Source organism: Hyaena hyaena, unplaced genomic scaffold (genome assembly GCF_003009895.1).
Source record: "Hyaena hyaena isolate Hyena2069 unplaced genomic scaffold, ASM300989v1 scaffold_426, whole genome shotgun sequence".
Classification (NCBI taxonomy): Eukaryota; Metazoa; Chordata; class Mammalia; order Carnivora; family Hyaenidae; genus Hyaena; species Hyaena hyaena.
Window position 1 is genome coordinate 598327 of NW_024081061.1, and position 21373 is coordinate 619699.

Genomic DNA, 21373 nt, shown 5'->3' on the forward strand with positions numbered 1-21373 from the left:
GTGCAACAGTGTGGATACATGTGACACAGAAATAGATCTGTGACAATGTGTGGTAGGCTATGAGACCTCATATGACCATGAGTTAATGTATGACGTCAGCAGCCACACTTTGGGGTATTCTGTGACATTGCATGTGTGATCCTGTGACATTATACAATCCTGTAGCAGACCCAAGTGTGATATCAGTTTGTACAACTGAATGCGTGACATTGGGCAATTTTGTGTGTGACATTGCATATGCAACACTGATACTGTGTGGCATGCATGACCTTGTGACAGGACACTGGGTGAATCTATATGGTTTGTGATATGATGTCTGTCACATGGGCGTGGCCCCGAGACTGACACCAGGGATTCTATGTGAGTGTATGATTCTGGCTTGTGACCGTGCTGTGACCCTGTGACACTTGCCTAGCCCTGGGGGTGTGCTGGTGACGTGTGTCAGCGTGCACCTGTGATCCTCTCAGTGATGCTGACACTATATGCCATGTGTGGCTTTGTGTACAGCATTTCCTGGGTCTCTGCCTTGATAGCGTGCAACTCTGAGGACAGAGTGGTGTCCCTGGCAGCCCCTCTTACCCGCAGCCGGACCCTGAGGCTCAGTCTGAGTGGGGGAGCTGGCATGGGGGCAGCAGGCGCAGTTCCCATGCCAGCCACGGCCCCTCTCCCTGCCCTACCACCAGTTTCAGCTCCACAAAATATCCTGGCAACCCCAGCCCCTTTGTTCTCTGTGGCCGCCAAAGGCCTCTCCTCACCCCAGCTTGCCCAGCGCCTGCCAGGCGCCCCCTCCCCTCCATGGCAGCAGAGTTTGGCCTGACCTAGTCCCTTGGTGCCCTTATACCCCCACCCTCACTGAGGCCCCTATCTCATGCCCTGTCAGCACTCCAGACCGGACCTTTGGCCCTCTGCTGTGAGCTTGCTGTGGTCATGTTGTGCAGGAAGAAGGAAGCAGCAGAGCTCTGGTAATGTACTAGGTGATGGTGGGCCAGGAGCTAGCTTCTCTGTACGGTTATTGCCCTTTGGTCCAAGGCTAGTTGGAGGCTGTCTTCAGTCTGGATTGGTTTCAAATTGTTGAGTTAGTTTGCTTCTTTGGCTTCAGAAAATCATCAGGATAAGGATTATTACGTGTTTTACCGATAAGAAACTGAAGCCCAATGAGAGTGCATGACGTGTCCAAGTCACAGAGCACGATGGTAGCAAGGGTCTTATTAGAACTCAGGTTTCTTCTGGCCTCCAGCCCCTTGTACCAGGATGCTTTGGGAGGACCAGCTGTCTTCATGGAAGGGAAAGGGGACTTAGGAGTCTGGGATACATGGGTCCTCTTCACTTCTTGGTCCCCACGTATCAGTGTGTGTGCGTGTGTGCGTGTGCACATGGTTGCCCTTGCTACATGACCTTGTCCAAACACCCTTGCTTCTTTGTTTCTAGGAAAGAAGGGCAACATAACCAGGGATTGTGGGGTGTGGTAGGGCACTTGGCAGGGTGCTTTGCTAAGCAACAAGTTCACCTCATGGGGCTGTTGGCCCCAGGGATAGATTTTGACTTGGGGCCGTAGCCTCTGTTCTCAGGTTCAACTTAGCTCTCTGCAGTCACAAAGGGTGTAGTGATGGCCACTTGGCTCAGCTGCAGTCAAGGCTGCTTAGGCCTGACCTGATTGCAGCACCAACTCCCACTCCCTCTCAGGTGCCAGAGATGGATGGATGGAGGTCATTGTGCAGCCTGCCTGGGCCCCCCACTGCCCACCCGTGGCCCTATGCTGACAGGCAATGCTGACAACAACTAAGGTGGGGGAGGATGGGCAGCCACCAGCATGTTAATAATACAGACCTTGGCCCAAACACCCTGCCTGCAGGTAATGGGCACAGAGAGGCTCAGTTGCCCCCCAAGGTCACACAGCCCTGCAGGAAGTCGCATCCCCAGAGGTCCACATCTTCCCTGAGGGCCCCTTGAGGGCTCTTCCTGCCACACAGAGCAGAGAATGGCTGGGGAGGATGGAGGGGCTGCAGGAGGGTCCCCCCCGAGGCCACCGACCCGGCTGCCAAAGCGGACCCTTTCATCTCTCTTCGCCTGTCGACCTGCCATCCCTCAGCGGCATTAAATTCCCCTCCTGCCAGAGAACAAGGGCTGCTTCAGATTCCAGGCAGCAGGGCGTGAAGATGGGGCGGGCCCCGGGGGAGGAGAGTGGGGTCCTCCAGGGCTCCAGGCCTGGGTGCAAAGTGCCCGGGCTGGGAGGGGGGCAGCTGAATCTGGGGACCCTGGGGGGCCAGCCACTCTGAGCCTCCTGATGATCGATGATCAGTCGGATGCAGGTTTGTTTCCTGTCGCACTCTCCCTTCTGATGGATGCCTTCCTCTTCAGGTGCTACGTCCTCCAGGGCCCTTTTCACCCCAGCAGGCCAAGTTTAGTGTCCCCGCACCTCCCCCATCACTGTACTGACCACTGTAGGTGACATCATCTGGCTTCCAGGCCGTGGTCTGCAGTTCAGGCAGGGTGGCATTGGCACCAGAAAAACTAATATGGGCTGAATACATACATTATCTCCTCTTTCCGGGCATTTTTTCCTCTTGTGCATTTCCATCCCTAATTGGAGTGCTGTTCACAGGTGAAGGAGACTTACTAGAAAGAGCCCCCTTTCCCTAGCCCCCCCCCCCGAACCTCCTCGCTATGCATAGAGCTTGTGGCCAGGCATGGGGCCAGTCCATTGCACTTACTAGCTCACTGAATCCTCACAATAACTTGAGCGGAGGGCATTTAACAGTCAATCCATTTCATGGATGAGAAAGTTGAGGTTCAGAGAGGTAGAAGTGGAAAAACACGAGGTCACACAGCTGGGTTCCTCTAGTTTCAGAAGCTGTCCTTTAAGCACCTGGCTATGCTTCAGGCGTTGGCTGGAAGGAACCCCCCACCCCACATGCTGCCTGTGATCTGTGCTCAGGTGTGGAATTAGGGTCAACCATTACTTCCTTAAACTTTTCTGCACTTTCTGACTCTTGTGTTTTTTTCACTCTTTTCTGTTGCAGTAGATATGTATTGCTTTTCAAATCAGAAAACACAATACAGGGGCGCCTGGGTGGCTTAGTCGGTTAAGCGTCCGACTTTCCCTTAGGTCGTGATCTTGCGGTTCGTGGGTTCGAGCCCCGTGTCCGGCTCTGTGCTGACAGCTAGCTCAGAGCCTGGAGCCTGTTTCAGATTCTGTGTCTCCCTCTCTCTCTGACCCTCCCCTGCTCACGCTGTGTCTGTCTGTCTGTCTGTCTCTCTCTCTCTCCTAGAAATAAATGAAAAAATATATATAAAAAAAAAAGAAAACACAAGTTCTTTAACCAAACGTTCTTAAGCCCAGAAAGGTTTGGAAACAAAGAGAGCACTCTGTGGAGGGAGGGTGAGGGATGAGAGGGTAGCCCAGGAGCACTGCCCCCTCCCCAGGAATCACAGGGTTTGGGTATTTGGGGGGGCCCAAAGGGGGTGCAGCCTGAATCTAGGAGGGCCTCTGCTTCCATGGTGACCTCCCACCACGTCCCCAGCCCCTCACCCCGCTCTGAGGCCTGTCCAGGGAGGGGCACCGCATGTGGCTGAGTTTTGGCTCTGCTGCAGGAGGATCACAGGCAGCTGCTGGGGTCCAGGGGGAGTGACTGCGAGGGTGAGGGCCAGGGCAGTGCCTGCTGTTGATAAGGCGACAGAGCCCATGGGAGCCAGGACACAGTGAAGCCATGGGAACGTGGCTGAGGTGTGAGGTTGGCTCAGCGCTTCCCTCAGGTGGCTGCCTCCCAGGCCTGGCGGGCGCCCAGCAAGACAGGCCTATCCGCTCCCTGACCTCCTGAGGACGAGGTTCGGGCCGGCAGCTGGGCATGCTTGATGTCACCCCTGCCCACTTTCCCCAAGGCCAGGCTGGAATGAAGCATCGGGTCTGAGTGGGGAGAACCGAGGACAGAGGTGAGGGTACTCTGAGTCCTCTGCCCCAAAGTCCCCTGACCCCATTCAATAATCCCTCCCACTTTCTTCCGCCAGGTCCCTTTCCTATAAATATGTGTGCATTATTTACCTTAAGCATTTTGATAAATCATAATAGCAGAGACATCTGCTGTCAAAACTGCAAACTGCATTTGGGGCTCAGCTGGTGGCCGAGGGATAGAGGCTGGGGGTGCAAGGGTTCTGATGGTCTGAGGGGGATAATAGGGGTGCACACCCAACTCCTCATCCAGGGAAGGGCCTTGAAGGAGCCCCAGACCCCATCCTTTGGGACCCCTCCTCACCAGCTGCTGACCATGAAACCTTCCCAAGGAGGCTATCCACCCCCCAATCTGTGTCCCCCTCCTTCCTGCCTCCTTCTGCCTCAGAATTAATGCAGCCGTGACAGCGGCTGAGAAGTCCCCCGAGCGGAGATTAACTCCTGGGGCAGTGCAGGCGGGGTTGACCATGGGAGGCTGAGGAGTGGGGGCCTGATGCACAGTCCTCACGAGATTAATCGCCCTGCAGCCGGCTTCATCACGAGGGTGCCCACTGCTCTGACCCCCCACCCCAACAGGAGCACTGGGCTCTGTCAGGAGCCTGCCCTGCCTCCTGCAGCCACCACAGCCCCCAGTCCAACTGGTGGAAGGATTTTGGTTGCTGACACTGAGTTCCCTTATTTTCTCTTACTTTCCTGGTGGCCATTGGGGAACCCTGAGGACCGAGTAGCAATCCTGTGGCCTCTTTCTCTCCTGTTCCCAGCTTGGCTCAGCAGCCTGGGGAGGGAGGGGAGGCTTTAACCCTCGCCTATCTCCTGCTGATTCTGCTGGCCCACCTGGCCTGTGGGTTCTGAGAGCCGAGGTGTGGGTTGGGGGGGTCACAGAGGAGTGCAGGGGAACTGCCAGCTCCAGCCTGATGGGCCCGCTGTCCTGGGGGAGCCGTGGAGATGGTGGAGGGAGAGCATCCTGGGCAGATACCAGAGAAAGATTGCTGGTTGATACAGCATGGGGGCTGGGGACCTGGGTATTGGCCTTTCTCAGCTAATCACCCACTTAAATATCTTCTAGGGACTGCAGCTAGTGCGACTGAGGTTAGACCTGGGAGTAAAGTTCCCCAGGCAGGTGGGACCTAAGGGAGTCAGAGCTGTGGTTGGAATCTGCCTTGACTCTGCAAGTCTGGCTGGAGAACCCTCTTCTGTGCACCCCCTGCCCCACGTGCCCCCATCACAGCCCTGCTGGGACCATACCGGGTGAACAGTCTTGTTCACTTGTTGGTCTTCCCAGCTAGAAGGTGGGCTCCAGGGAGGAAGGGCTTGCCTTGCCAGCACCTGTTAAGTGCTCAGTAATGCTGAATAAATGGATGAGTTGGAGGCAGAAGACATGGGTTGGCCCTCTCTGTCTAAGGAGCTGAAGGAAGAAACTATGGAGTCTGAGCTTGAGGTTCTCAAGTGTAGTGCCACAGGCTGGGGGCTGCCAAGAGAGGACCCCGAGAGAAAAAAGGGTGTGAAGCCAGGTACCGAGTTGATACTCACAGGCTCTATGACCTTCTCTAAGAAGCCTCTTCTCCAGGCTTTAGTTTGCTCTTCAGCAAGTAACATTTCTTCCCAGAGATGCTAGAGGGGTGGACTGTGATGTCCTGTGTACAAGGAACTTGTGAACTTGCAAGCCTTGTACCCCTTGATGAGCACAAGATGTACATGGATGGGAAGAACCATGAAGGCTTCTCGGAAGAGTGTGAGAGGAGTTGAGCCTCACAGAACCATGCTGCTTACCTAGGAGATTGGGAGACTGGAACTTCTGTGGCACTGAGGAGACTGTACTGGAAGAAGTCGAGCCTAAGCTCCGGGATGAGCATATATATTTTGTCCTGGGGATAGTGGAAGCCGATGACAGTTCTGGAACCTGGGCAGCCTTTGAAAGGACTTAAGTCTGAAGTGATATCTTCAGTCACCCTGGATATGTGGGGCACATTCCTGACCATCCCCCTACCTTTGCAACTGGGGTAGGGAGTCACCAGGAGGCTGTGATCCCTGTCAGGTCCTCTTCCAAGGAAACTAAACGTACCCTGTGCAGGAAAGCTGGAGGGCTACTAAGCTTGCTAAGAAGTGGTCTGTCAGTCTGGGGGCCTTGACCACTCATTCCAGGATGGGGAATCCAAGCCAGGCTGGTTAGAGGACTTCAGAACCCTTTCACTTCCTGGAGATGGGGATACAGGGACATCTGAGCCCCACCTCTTACCCCCAAGACCCTAGAGGCAGCAGAGTGCTGGGCTTGGAGGCAAGTTGCCTTTCCATCCAAGCCGTACCCTCTAGCTGGCTTCATGATCACATGACCAAATGCATAGCCAACCCTTCCTGTGCCTGACTTCTCCAATAAGTACAATAGAGTCCCCTCTGGCATCAATTAGCCAAAGTTCTAGGCCTTTCCTGGGGTGTTAGGCCTCAGGAGGGAGCTGTTATTTCAGGGTCCTTCACACCAGCCCCCTCCCCCATCCGTGTGCTAGGCCCCCTCCCTTCTCCTGCTCTGCCACCCACACCCCCCTCACCCCTGACCCTGTGGCCAGCAGCCTCTGCTGCTGTCATCCGTTGTCATGGGAACCTCGCAGCTCTGACCTGGCGGGTGCTGGAGAGAGCTGGCCTGGAGCTCCTAGCAGGGGAAGCCGAGGGTAGCAGGGGGTGAGATGGGAGTACCTGTCCCTGCCAGGTTGGCTGGGTTCTGATGAATCCCATGGGAAGTTGGCATTGGAAAGGTGACCTGGATGGGGGGTGCTGGGGTGCAGGGTCTCAGGACCTGACTGCTCCTACTCCCTAGGCTCTCTGCCCCTTTCTAGGCTGGCCCCCCCAACCTGGCTCCAGACTGGCGGTGGTAAGGAGAGGGGGTGGGGGCCTTCCCATTTCCCTCACTACCGATGGTTGTTCAGAGCCCTGAGCTCAGCTCATTCTCGAGGCTAAAAATACCAGGGAGGCGGCAGCAGCAGCTCCCCTGACACCCTGTCCGCTGCACACACACCCCCACTAGCAACACACACACACACACACACACACACACACACACACAGCCTGGACCAGGTGCCAAGGTACAGCTTAACTCACAGTGGTCCATGGAGTTAACTGAAATCCTGTCACTGTGTGAGACCCAGATCTGGGTTCCACTTCCACCTCTGACCTCAATTTGCTGTGTGCTGTGTGATCTTGGGGAACTCCTTTGGCCTCTCCAGGCTTTGGTTTCCCTCTCAGTGTAATGAAGGAGCTACCAGGAAGAGGGGAGGCTCAGGAATGGAGAGTCTGTCCCATCTCATTTAATAACCATAATAGTCCTGGCAGCTCCTTGAGGTATTCACTGGGTCACAATCTCCCTTTTCTAGATGGGCACACTGAGGCTAGGGAGGTAGGGGTAGCTCGAGGGGTGCTAATTGGGCCTTTGCATTCCAGGGTGGCCCTCCCTTGTCCTGCAGCGGCTAACTGAGCTTCTGGGACCCACAGGCATTTGGTGAAAAATAGGTCAGTGCCCCCTCAGTAGGGTGGGGGTCAGCTCCCTCTAATCTCACAAGAATTCCCAGTTCTGTGACCATGACTGCAACTGAGGAGGAGTCCAAACTACCCTCCACCCAGGGTCTGGCTGAGGTTTAAGGTGAGGATCCACACTGCCCACCCATCTGTGGCTGCAGTTCAGGTGAATGTCTACATTGCCAATTTGCCCGGCCGGGGCATGGAGTCACTGTCCGTGGTGTTCACCCACTTGGGCCTGCCCAAGGCTAGCGTGAGTGTCCATGCCGCCGGTCAGCCCAGTCTTGGCTGAGGCTGAATAGAGGGTCCACACTACCCACAAGAAGCTGGGTTCAAGGTGAGTATTCACACTGCCCCTTTGCCCTGGATCTATGTCTTCTGTCTACCAGCCCTGTGCTCAGACTTCATTTGGGGTTTCCTACTCTCTCTTCTGGAAACCAGAGTTTTTGCTCATCACCTATGCTTTAGAGGAGGCCCAGAGTCCTCTGCGGACCAGTGAGAGAAAGAAACATGAGTGCCCCTGCTATTTCCAGGAACCTTCTGGCACCCATGGAATCTTCAATGGAAGTCACAGCCATTGAGCACTGATAGGTCTGAGAAACCAGACCTCACTTTCAGAGGACCCTGGGGGTCCACTGCTGTAAAACCTGAGTCACTGAGTCCTGTCCCTTTCCTCTCATCCTGTCACTCAACTCCATGGACATCTTGAGAACCATAGGGCACACTTGCCCACAGACCCAAGGTCTCAAAGTTTAGGGATAGTTTCTGTAGGACGAGGCATGGATTTTCCAAGGGGCCACCCAATCCTGCAGTGCAGACTAGGCTTTGCGTCATGCCGTCTAAGTTTGCAACACCAGCTTTTTCCCTTCAGTTACTGTGTGACCCTGGGCAGGATGCTTCATCTTTCTGGGTCTCTTCGTCCATCTGTAGAACAGGTGTTTGTTAGTACATGTTCAAAAAAAAAAAATAGTACTGGTTCATAAGGGTTGCTGCAAGGATTAAGTGAAATATGCCTATAAACTGTCTGGCAGAGTAAGCATTTGATAATCATTCTTTCAGGAGGCTGGAAGGGGAGACACATGATCTGAAAGAGTTCGGGGACATTTGTTTATCAATTATTCCAATGTCAAGAGCTATGCTGGTTGCTAGGTCTCAGGGCTTAAGGCCCCGGCTTGGGTCCCCCACTCTGAACTAGGGGCCTCCAAAAGAGAAGCATTACCCATTAGTTTTGTGAGCATATTCTCCACCCATAAATGGATGCTCTTAAGTAAAACATCAATAAACTGCATCACATTGGTGGGGAAAATTAAATGTAAATTAGATAATTAAAAATGAAATTGATTCCCGCTGCTTGACACTATTACCTCTTATTAAAAGTTATGAGAGATGGACCTGAGAGAGGTGCAAGGCATCTGATGGGGTTGGGGGCTGCAAGGGATTGCCCACTGGAGACTTGTCTGGTCTTTGGAAAAGGCAGACCTAGGGAATGGTCCTGCATAGGCTCTTGAGAGTTCTGGGGATGCTTTGGACCAGAACCCTGGGTGTGGGCCTAGTGTCTGCAGATTGTGGGCCCCTGAGTCTGTGCTTTCCCCTCCACAAGCCTCAGCGGTTCTACATTTGTAAAAGAACGATAATAACAGAACCTACCTCACAGGGTTCTGATATGAGATGTCTAGAAAGTACCCAGCTTGGAGCCTGGCACATAGTAGGTGTTCACTGAATAGCTGTAATTACTAGAATATCATCATCACCACTGTCATTGTGATTAAGTCCCTCTCAGCAGCTGGCCCTGAGCTGAGGCCCTTCACAGACAAAAGCTTCTACACAGGCCGCCCCTGTTGGCACATCGGGAGGATACTGTTATCTCCACTGTATTAGATGAGGAGAGCAAGTCTCAGTCAGGGGAATAAGGCATCCAGGATCACACATCCTATGAGGTAAGTGACATTGTTTATTATTCCAAGGTCACAGAGGAACCCAACGGAACAGTAGTACTCCCCACACAATACTCTGTTTCCCAAACTTAACAGGTTACATTGACTTCTTTCTCTTTTGCGCACCTGCCCTGTGCTCCAGGTCCAGTGCTGGGTGTGGTGCCCAGAGGTGAGTCATTCTGGAGTGAGAAAGCCAGCCAGCCAGAGTACTCCCAAAGGAGTATTCTAACCAGAACAAGGGTCCAGAGAGTATACAGGCCTGGAAAGGGGGTCTGAAAACTCCCAGGGAGGTGCGATCTTGTTCACTATTACAAGAGATTGGAAGAGACTGGAGGATGGGCAAGGCAGGTAACAGGACTAGCCCGAGCAAGGCTGGGAGGCTGGAAAGCCGGCGGCCAGGCCTGTGGTGGGCTGTGGAGGGTGCACGATGAGGGGGTGGGAACACGGAGCGGGTGAGTCACCGTTTCTGAGCCAGGCAGGCGGCTGCTGCGGAGCGGGGGGCGCATTCCTGGCTGGCAGGGCGGCCGGCACTAATGTCTTTCCCACATGGCCCCGAATTCCCGGCTCTCGGCACGATCACACGGGCAAGACGCTCCCGCGGCCACCCCCGCCCCAGCTGCCTCCTTCCCACAGAGAGGGGAAGGGGGAGGGAGTGCGGTGAAGGCGGGCGGAACTGGCCTCTCCGGGGAGGGCTGGGGGTCTGGGGGTCTGGGGGTCTTAGGCTTGGCCTCCAGGGGCCTGCGGCCACAGCGCATCCTGCGTACTGCGAGCCACTCACAAGGCGGTTTGAATCAAAATAAGAGCGGGGCTGGGCCTGTGAAGCAGGAAAGGAAGGAGGCGCTGAACGGCCATCGGTCCCTGGCCACATCCCTGCCTCTCTGGCCCCCATTCACCCACCCCCGCCCTGTGCAGGGCCCTGGCAGAGAACGAGCGTTGTTGGAGGGCGCCCTGGGAGACCCGCGGCGGGACCATCTGCAACTCCCGCGGACTCCGATTGGACGCCTTCTGCCCCCTCCCCTCCTTCCTGACCCTTGGGCCCTGGCTGGGGTGGGGGACTATCTGAGGCTGCTGTGCATCCGGTGCGGGGCTGGGGCGGGGGTTCCTGGAAGAGGCCACACCCAGGCCCTCATTCTGTGGGGCGGACAGCCCTAGCTCAGACGGAGGGGACTATGAGCCACTGCTCTCCCACGCAGCCCCTGTCGCTGGGCCAGGCCCCTGGGGGGAAACTGAGGCTGCGAGGGCGGAGGGGCCCACCCAGAGCTCCCTGTCTGCTGGGGAAAGTTGGCGGTTGTCCCTCCCAGCTGGGCTTAGAGGCGCTAATGAGAGTTAAATGCAGGGCGTGAGTCACCTCAGGGGGGTGGGGTGGGGGGGCTGGAACCACCCCCAGATGTGGATCCTGGGTGGAATGGAGGTTTGTCCAGATGGCTCAGACTTTTCCTTACTTCCCTGTGCTTCACCCCCTACTCCTTGGCAGGTGGGACCTGGATTCCTGACCTAGCAGATCAGGCCCTGTCACCTGGGCCAACTTCTCCCAAATGGCTGGCTGCCTGAGGGGGTGGGGTGGGGTGGGGGTCAGAGACTATGGAACCACAGGGGGAATTCCAAATCCGAAGATGGGGTCCAGTACCCCAGGACTTGGGGGTTGGTCCAACACCTGGGATTGTCTAGTAGGGGTGAGCCCTGGGGTATGGTGATGTGTCTTGGGATGGGGGTGGGCAAAAGGCCCAGGCCACCCGGAAGGATCCCTTCACCCCCCACGGCCCATCTGGCCTCACTCAGACCACCAGGCTCTGACCACACAGGGTGCCTGTCCCCCCTACTCCTTAGCCCTGACCTCAGACCAGCGCAGGGACTTCAGTCTGCAGTCCTTATGGCAGGGCAGACTGTGTGTGTATGTGTGTGTACATGCATGTGGCCTTGTGACTGGGTCTATTTGTGCCACTATGTGTATTTGTGACTGAATGTGTTGTTGTGTATATTTACGTGAGACTGGATGTCTGTGTGGGTCTCAGTATTGCAGGTGGCTTGAGACAGAGTGTGGGTTTCTGCATGTCTATATCTGTGTGTCCCCTCTGTGTCTCTGTGTGGGTCTTTCCGTTTGACTGTGAGTGTCTGTGTCAGCCTAGCCTCATCCACAGGATCCCTGGTTCTTTCCTGAACACCCTATCACCGCTACCACCACCACCACCACCACCACCACCACCACCACCACCACCACCAGCAGGAGTCACAGGGTTAGCCAAGTGGATCTGGAGGGGGCTCTGGGGAGTGCCCGCTGTTTCCAGAATGTAATGGCCCAACTGGGTGGGCAGCACCAGGGGGTGGGCATAGGCATGGGCAGCCACGGGAGAGAAATGCGGACAGGGGAGGGCCTCTGCTCAGCAGTCCCCTCCCAGCTCCCTCTGCTCCCAGCCCGGCGCCTCCTGGCAAGAGCTTATTTGCATGGTATTTACATTTCATTTGCATCGCGTTCAATTAAAAACCTGACCAGCTCCCGCCTGCCTGGCGCTGCCTGCCCAGCCTGGTGAAAATGTCGGTTGGGCATTGCCTGCCGCCTTCCCACCCCCCCCCCCCCATGGGTTGACCGACGTGGGAGGGGTCTTCCCTTCCGTGAGATCATCCAAGTCACCCATCCTAGGAGTGAGAGCGCTAGAAGTACAAATGGAGAAACTGAGATCTAGAAAGACTGCTGGGAGCTCCAGGCTAAGGACCAGTCTTGGACAGAGCTAGGAGAATATTAGTAGTAACAGCTGCCTTTTATGGCAGAGTCACTGTGCCAGGAGTGGTGCCAACACCTGGACACAATGTCTCATTTGAACTTTGCTACCTGTTGAGGTCAGGCCTGGCATTATTTCCATTTTACAGACGTAAAAACTAAGGCTGGAGAGAGCAAGCCCAAGGCCACTCAGCTGATCCATATCTCTGTCAGTATGACTTCAAGTCCATGCTCCAGACTCGAAGCACCACTGCTAAAAGTACAGTACTATCCTCCTGGTGAAGCAAGCTCATTACCTCCAGAGTCCTTAGCTCTAGGACAGGCTACTGCAGCTTTCACCCTAACCTGGGGACTGGCCCAGCTGTTGCTCTTCTTTAGCTTCCTAACACTGGCATCCATGCCTATCCCTGGTTATAGGGTGCAACACTCCCTGTAGAAGTCTTTCCTGGCACAGAGCCAAAGTCTTGACTGTTGCAGGACTGCCCTTTTTGGCAGTCAGAGCTAGTGACTTTGTAAAAGACAATTAAAGACCCTAATAATGAAAACAACTCTAGGAGAAACTTATAGCTGGGCTAAGGATGGAGGATAGATGGAGAGATCAGGCAGGTCCATGGAAACATCGAAGGCCACAGAGCAAACTTGGGCACTGGGAACCTTCAAGGCCTCTCCTGTCCTGGATCCAGAGCCTTCTTGGAGCCCCCTCTCACTGGGCCACAGCTCAGCTGTGGGGATATCATCTACACAGGTAGGAACTTTTGGAACTGGGGAGAATAGAGGTTCTCAGGCTATCCATGGAGGGGTGACCTAAGGTCCAGAGTCCAGCTTTGGAAGTAGGGAGCCCTGGTATTGACAGGCCCCCAGTGCCCTCCCCCCAACCAGGACCACTTTTTCCTTCCCCCACCGCCCTTAGGGCTCTAGAGGGACTCCACCTACCCTTGAATTGGAGTACCCGCTAATCAGCAGACACCTCCCTCTACCCCGGTGGTTAGTTCAGGGATAGACATGTGACCTGGGCCTATCCAATTAGGATGAATCCCAACGTTTGGGTTGGAATTATTGAGGGGGAGGAGGCCTAATCTGGTACTGGGAGAATTTGAGGCCACCATTTGAGAGCTATCTATGAATGAATCCAGCAAGGGGAGACTGATCCTTGTATTTAGCCAAACACTCCTACCTGAGCCTCAGAATAAACTAATAGGTTCTAATTTTGCTTCAGCAAGTGTATATTGGGTTTTTGTCACTTGCGACCTGAAGTCCCTACCATTCAGTGCAGGCCTTTGCCCATGCATTTCTTTGCCTCGAATGCCTTCCTGTTGCCCTCTCCTGACTAGTCATGCCTGAGTTTAGAGATCCAGCTCACCTGTCTTCTCTGGAAAACTCACTTCCATTCTGTACCCATCTTTCCTGGCTCCACCCTCCTGGAGTGTTACCAGGAACTTCTGACCTCTGGCCTGGCTCTCAGTGTCTATGCCCAGAACTGCTATGCTAATTCCCTTTACCAAGGCTTGTGTCTCATTGCCCCAGATGATAAATTCCTAAATGGCATAAGCTGAGGGATGCCTGGCTGGTTCAGTCAGAGGAATGTGTGACTCTTGATCTTGGGGTTGTGAGTTTGAGCCCCACATTGGGTGTAGAGATTACTTTTTTAAAAATCTTTAAAAACAATGAAGAAAAGTCTAAATGGCATAAACCGAGTCTCTTCCTACGGAGAGGAGTGATACAGTACAGTGGTTAGACCCTTGGCTTTGGAACCAGGAAGCCTCATTTCAAATTCTAACCCATCTGTGTGAACTTTGAACCAGTCCCTCCACCTCTGAGCCTTAGTTTTCTGTTCTATAAAATGGGGATGTTGTGAGAATTGAATGAGTCTGCATGAAAAAAAAATTACTTAGCACAGTCAGTTCAGAAATGTTTACTACACGCCCACTCTGTGCCCAGAACTGAGGGTTCAGCTGTGAAACACCCACAGTCATGGCATGGTCCCTCACCCTCAGAGCAGCTGAGGGTGGAAGTTAGGAAAGTGGCCCCAGCTGCAGAGGACAGCCAGGAGGGTGGGGGCCATCCTCCCCAGCCTGCTGGCACGCCTTTCTGTGCACAGCAAACCACCCCCCACCCCCAGCCCCTTTTCCTTCTAGGGCACTGGGGGCCCTGGGTAGGGGGAGGCCTGGTCATCCCCTCCCCCTTCCTCTCCCTCCCTGTCATCCCTTGGAGCCAGTGCCGCTCAGAGTTAATCTCCTCGCCCGTCAGGGGGTGACAGGAGGTGTCTGTCATTCGGAGCCGAGGCCGTCAGCCTTGCTGGCTAATTGGGGCGCAGGCGCCGGGAGCACGGGAAATGGCCGGAGGGAAGGAGCGGGAATGAGGGAAGGGAGGCTGCCCTCACCTCCTTCCCGCCAGGCTTGGGGCTGATCCACAGGGCTCCTTAGGGGAGGGGAAGGCCAATCAAAGGAGGAAGGGGCTGTGGGATTGGGACTCTGTGACCTTGGGCATATTGCTATTCCTCTCTGGGCTTCTTATTATTATTCATAATGACAACAGCTAGCCTTTATTGAGCAATTACTGTGTAAATCATTTCCCAGCCTGCCAAAAACCTCCAATGGTTTTCTGTGGCCCTTGGAATTAAAGCCAGACTTCTTCCAAAGACCTTGAGGACCCCCAATACTTAAACCTCTGCCCTCCCAGCTCTCTCTGTCTAGCCACACCAGCCTCCCCACAGGGCAAACTCTTCCTGCCTCAGGGCCTTTGCACTTGCTATTTCTGCTCCTTGGAACACCCTTCCTCTGCCTCTTAATATGATTGGCTCCTCCTCATTATTCAGGTCTTGGTTCAAATGACACCCAGAGACAAGGTTCCTGACCACCTCATCCAAAACCTGCTGTCTTCTACCTCCTTTTACACCGTCAGCCTTTTACATTATCCTAGTTACACCTTCACAGAATTTGTCATAATGTGAAATTCTCTCGTATACATATTTGTGGTTTATAATCACTCTTCCTCTCTAGAATGGAAACCCCTAAGGACAGGAGACCTTGTCGCTGTGATTCACTGCTGAAACCCCAGTGCCTAAAACAATGCCTGGCATGTGGAAAGCCCTCAGTAGATAGTGATTAAGTAAATGAAACTGAGACATTTTATTAAGGACTTCATTCAACTTACTTCTCCCAGGGATCTTAGAAGGGTGGTATTATTTCCATGTGAGGTGAGAAACTGAGGCTCACAAAGATTCTGTGACTGTAAGTTATGATCACCAGAGTTAGCCCCAGGACTGTGACCCTAGAGGTTTAAGGGCTATGTGGATGATTGTGAGGGCTTCTGCCAGCCTGCCCCTCAGCTCAGCATAGGCCAGGGATGGGGTCATGGCACAAGGAGAAGAGGCTAGGGCCCAGGAGAGACCACAGCAGGGTGGAAAGTTCTGCTGGGGTCTCAACTGAGGGCTCAACTGAGGGCAGTCCTGGGCACCTCTCTGAGGTATGGGGGCTTAGTCCGTTCGGGCTGCTCTAACAAAAATACCATGGACTGGGTGGCTAAAACAATAAACGTTTATTCCTGACAGTTCTGGTGTCTGGGAAGTCCAAGATCAAGGTGCTGGCAGATTCAGTGTCCAGTGAAGACTGCTTCCCAGTGCATAGATGGCTGGCAGTCTCCTTATTATGTCCTCCCAAGGTGAAAGGGACTAGAGAGCTCTCTGGGGTCCCTTTTATAACAGTAATAATCCCATTCCTGAAGGCTCTCCCCTTGTGACCTAAACACCTCCCAAAGCCTCCACCTCCTAATACCATCACACTGGGGATTAGGATTTCAGTATGTAAATTTTGGGGGGACACAAACATTCAGTCTACGACAGAAATAGAACCCAACATCCTGTGCAGTGAGGTGGATACATGGAGTTGATGGTGCGGGGGAGGGGGGGCCTTCTCACACTACTGACACTTCCCTGCCCCAGGGCAGGGTTGAGGTGTGACGTGTGAGCTAGGGTGGCAGGCCAGGCCTCCCAAAGTCTCTTCCTCCCTTCCTACTTCTTATGTCCCTTCCAGCCTGGCAGAGTGCTGGCTCCTCAAGGCCTGGCACAGTCTGGCCACCTGCCTACCTTTCACTTCTCTTTCCCTGCTGTCCCTGGGGGGGGTGCATAAGTAAGTGAGAGACATAGAGAGAGAGAGAGAGAGACACGGAGAGAGAGAGAGAGAAGCAGGACTTGTGCTCACCCGAGGTGGGGCACAGAACTCACCCAACGTGGGACTCGAACTCACAAACTGCGGGATTATGATCTGAGCCAGAGTCAGATGCTTAATGACTGAGTCAGCCAGGCACCCTTCTGTACCCATCCTTTGAAGCCCAGCGCTGTGCTGCCTTCTTCAGGAAGGGCTCCCAGGGGAGTGTTTGTGCTGTGGTTGCTGTAGGTCTGACATCTGCCAGGCTATCAGCACCCTGTGTCATCCTCACCATCACATGGCTGCACAAAGCCACTCAGTAAGCATCATGCTGCCTCCTATCCATCCACCATCCCAGGTGAGCCCACTATTCTAAGTTCCCTGCTGTCTGGTTCCCTTTTCAGCTTCTAGGTGCTTCCAAGCCTGAAATCTCAGCCTGGAGTGGGGGAAGGGACATGTATGGACTACAAGATGTCTTTTCAAGTCAGTCTTCAACTGCTGACACCTCATGGCCAATCAGACCCCAAGACACTCATTACAGTGATGTCTCGGTCCAATGAGGACAAGTTATTGGCCTCTGTTAACTCATGTGGACCATGCCTCAGGAGCCAATCACAGCAGCTGCCGCCTCCTATTTCCATGTCAGGATCTCTTAGGAGCTCCTAACTTGGTTAAAGGTTCAGATTGAGGCCTAGCTGTGCATACTTTGCCCTCCTGCCCCATTAGCAGAGCAACAGTTTCCTCGTTTCCAGTCCTTCCTACTGTCCCATTCCTGGCATCTATTTCTTCCTGCCCCTTGACTCCCTCTCTCTAGCCCAAGTAGCCCTATCAGAAAAGTGTAGGGGCACCTGGGTGGCTCAGTCAGCTAAACATCCAACTCTTGGTTCGGGCTCAGATCACTATCTCATGGTCCGTGGGTTTTAGCCCTGTGTTGGGCTCTGCGCTGACAGCAGGGAGCATACTTGGGATTCTCTCTCTCCTCCTCCCTGACTTGTTCTCCCCCCTCTCTCTCAAAATAAATAAACATTAAAAAATAATAATAGAATTAAAGAGAATAAAAAGCAAAGTGTATAAGTGTGAGGTCAGCAATTGGGGAGGTAGACTGGCAGTATGTGAGGAAAGGCTGGGGATGAGGATCCTGCTGGGGGGGCAGCAACAGTGGTTCTGCAGCGACACCTCCTCCTTTCCCTTCTTCTCAACCTCTGTCAGGACGTGTCAGGCCCCCAGCCCCCAGATGCTTCCTGCTGCTGTGTATGTGTGTCTGTGCCTGTGTGCCTTGCGCACACACCGGTGTCTGCCACAGGCTCCCTTGCCCTGCCCCACCACCTTCCCCAGGAAGAGACGGAGGGGAGGTGGGATGAGGGCAGGCAGGAGGAATCTTCTATCCCCACAGAGGACCTCCAAGCCCCCGCCACCTGTTCTGGGTCAGCAGATGTGGCAGGGTCACGCATGGACACCAAGAGGGGGAATAGGGTACCAGGGCCTGGCCTCTGTGCCTTTTAATATCATGTGAGCAGCATGCAAAGCAGATGCAAATATTATGCAAACTAGAACTTTTTCTTTTTCTAGTCAACAGCTCTGACAGACTCTGAAATGGGCTACAGGGGGCCCAGAACCCAAGGGGAGGTATGGAAGTGAAGGCAGGCATCGTCACTGTTTTGTCAGGAGAATGCTACATTCAAGCAGTACCTACCTGAGCACCTACTGCATGCCAGGCACCTGGGTATACAGTATACTGGGCTGCTGAGGATTCAGATGAAAACCAAGGCATACAGGAAGTTTAGGAAAGTGAGATCAAGATCCGGCTCCATAGGAGTTTGGTTGAAGGCCTTTCAGAGATGTCCTGCATGAATTTAATAGCATGTGAGGCCAGATAGCAAAGTGGTTAAATTCCTCTGTTCCCGCCTCAGCTAGACCTGGGTTTGATTCCCAGCTCCATTACTTTAATTGCTGTGTGATCTTAGGCGAGGCACTTTGCCTCTGAAGTTTGTTTATTTGCTCATAAATAGAGAACAGTAATACTATAGACCTCATTGGGTGGTCATAAGGCCTCGGCGACATGTATGGACCCGGAATGGGGGGTGGGGGCATGGTGCCTGGCCCTGGGTAAAGTCTCCATAAAGGGAAATTGTGATTATAGGAACTGCTTCGCTAAGGGAGCCTCCCACCCCTGCACCCTCTCTCCTGCCCTGCGAGTTCCTACAGCACAAATGTAATAAGCAAGCATCTGTTTGGGGGCAGGGCCTGGGTTGGCTTCTCTCTGTCCCCACCACAACTTTGTCTGGAGGGTCACTCAAGTGATTGAATGATAACTGAATGGTCTCAACTCTTCTGGTAGGCAGGGAGGGCAGGCCAGGGCTGAGACCACTGAGGGGTTCAGAGGGTTATCCCTGGGGTTGTTGTGGGTTGGGGTCCTGGGATGAAGAGGGATCCCAGCAGTCAGGGAAGTAAACAACCACTGGGTGAGTCTCTTTCTATGGGTCTCCACCCCCTCAACTTCCCTCCAAACAAATGTGTTGAGGGTGGGGGGTGGGGGGAGGAGCTTCTGCCCTCAGCAAATGAAAACAAGGTCAGAGGTTGGGTGGAAGGCCAGGGGAATGATGGTTCTGGTATAAAGAGGTAGGTGTATGTCTGGGGAGAAGGGGGAGTTCAGGACTGTGGTAAGAGTACTAGCAACACCCTTATAATAAGGGCCAAAATTGATCGAGCACCTAACATTTTACCAGGTTATGTATGGTATTCAAACCTTACAATAACAATCTTGATTATCGACCCCTCTTTTTATTTATTTATTTATTTTTGAGAGAGACTGCGTGAGCAGGGCAGGGGCAGGGAGAAGTGGGAACAGAGGATCTGAAGCAGGCTCAGTGCTGACAGCAGAGAGCCCCATGTGGGGCTGTAACTCACAAACGGTGAGATCATGACCTGAGACGAAGTTGGACACTTACTACCTATCCCGCGGAGCCACCCAGATGCCCCATCAACGCCCCTTTCTTAAAGTTTATTTTTATTTATTTTTGAGAGAAACCAAAAGAGGGAGAGAGCACGTGAGAGCAGCGGAGGGGCAGAGAGAGAATCCCAAGCAGGCTCTACACCGCCAGCTTGCAGCCTGCTGAGGGGCTCGAACCCAGGAACTGTGAGATCATGACCTGAGCAGAATTCAAGAATCCAACGCTCAACTGACTTAGCCACCCAGTTGCCCTGATTACAGTCCTCTTTTTAAATTCTTGAGGAAAAGTCCTCTTTTTAAATTCTTGAGGAAATTGATAGAGATGCTTGCTCAAGGACACTCAGCTGGTGAGTCCCAGTCCCAGGACTTGAACCTGGCATTCTTGCTCCAAGGTTTTAACATCCACCTCTAAGTAGCTCTTTTAGTGCTCCCAGTGGCTAACCTGGGTTCAAATCCTTTCTTTTTTCTCACCAAGCTTCTGTTGCTCTTCCTCACCCCCACACCCCCTTCATCTGCCTGGATATATCACTAATCCAATAACCTATCCTCCACCCCACTGCTCCCCTCCAACCCCATCCTCTTCCCCTCCTCCCTGCTTGTATTTTTGCCTTCCTCTGATTTATACTGTAGCCAGAGGGATCTTTTAAAAATTTAAGTCAGACCATGTCACTGCCAGCTTAGAACACCCCAAAGGCTCCCACTGCACTTTGCATAAACCCTGACCTCTCACCTGTCTGCCAAATCCTGCTCCATTTGTTTCCCCTTTGGACCTAAGGTCATACCCAGAGGGGCATGTTCCACACCCTGTCCTTTGCCTGGCTGGTTCCCCCCTGGTCTTTCAGGCCTCAGTTCATATGTCACTACCTCAGAGAGACCCTCTTTGACTACTATAGTTAATATGGTCCCCTTACTGAAGTCAGTTTCACATGACCAATTTTAATATCTTCATGGCTCTTCAGACTCTCTGAAATGCTCTTGTTCAACTATTTGTTTACTTGATTATGGCCTGTCTCCTTGTCAGTTCTGGGAGTCTTGGGATAAGACGATTTGTTTTCTGGTGTCTCCCTAGTCTAAACCGTGCCTGGCACTTAGTAGGTACTTAAAAACATCTGAAAGGCTGTGGGATCTGGCTCAAAAAGTCTCGGCCCCTCTCTACCTCAGTTTCCTTTTTCTGTTGGGTTCTGCCTCCTTGGCTCTGCCTCCCCAGGAGTGCTCTGGATGAGCTCAGAGATGGCAAAAGGCTCCCTCCAGGGGAGGGAGGGCACGATGCCCGCCTGGGGATGAGGTCAGCGCGGCAGGCACTTCCCCGCCGAGCCCGAGGACAGTAGTGCTTAAAAGATCCTCTTGGCTAGACCCCTGCCGGGGCCTGAGATCCTAGATGGGCAGAGGAGGGCGTGCAACCCCTTCCTCCGGTGGGAAGCTCCTCCCGGTGGGGCCTCCTCTCCCTCCCCCCCCCCTCCCCGGGGAGGCAGGTGGAGCTGCGTCTTCATCTTTGTTCCCATCTGGAGCGCGTTTGGCGCGGCGTGGCGGGGGCGGGGCTGCGCCCCCGCGGTGCCCGGAGAGACGGGCCCGCCCGCTTATCTGATCTGCGGCTAATTGAAACTCCCTGCTCGCGAAGGTCAGCTCGGTCCCCTGACAGCTGCCGAGCCGAGCCGGGCCGGATGGAAAACCCGGGCTGTGCAAGGCCCGGCGGGGCGCGGTGGGGAGGGGTTGTGGGGGGCTGCTTCTGCGGCAAAGTAGACAAAGGCGGCCCCTCCCTCCTCGTGCGCGCCGCTGGGGGTCCCAGAGGTAGCTGCCCTCGCCCTCACCCGGCGGGGCGCTTCGGCCGGGTCACGTGACCTAAGGCCACAGAGGAGGGGGGACACCCTTAATCCCTACGCGTCCGCCCACCACGCTCCCACGCCGGGGCCCCGTCTGGGGTCTCTGGGAGAGTCACCCCCAACTTCCTGCCCCTACCCCGCCTCCACGCCCCGGCTCTGAGACTTCCTGCCTCCCCGGCTCCGGGCAGCCCAGGCTGTGGGAAGCTGAAGGGGCGGGGGCGGCCCGGTCCCCTCCCCCTGCGCGCTCTACAGGGCGCTGGGGGTCCGGGAGGAAGTGTGCGCGGTGGGGGGGCACGGCCTGGCCCCGGGGAGGCCATCCGGTGGGGCAGGTGCGGTCTTAGCCCTGGGAGGGAGGACT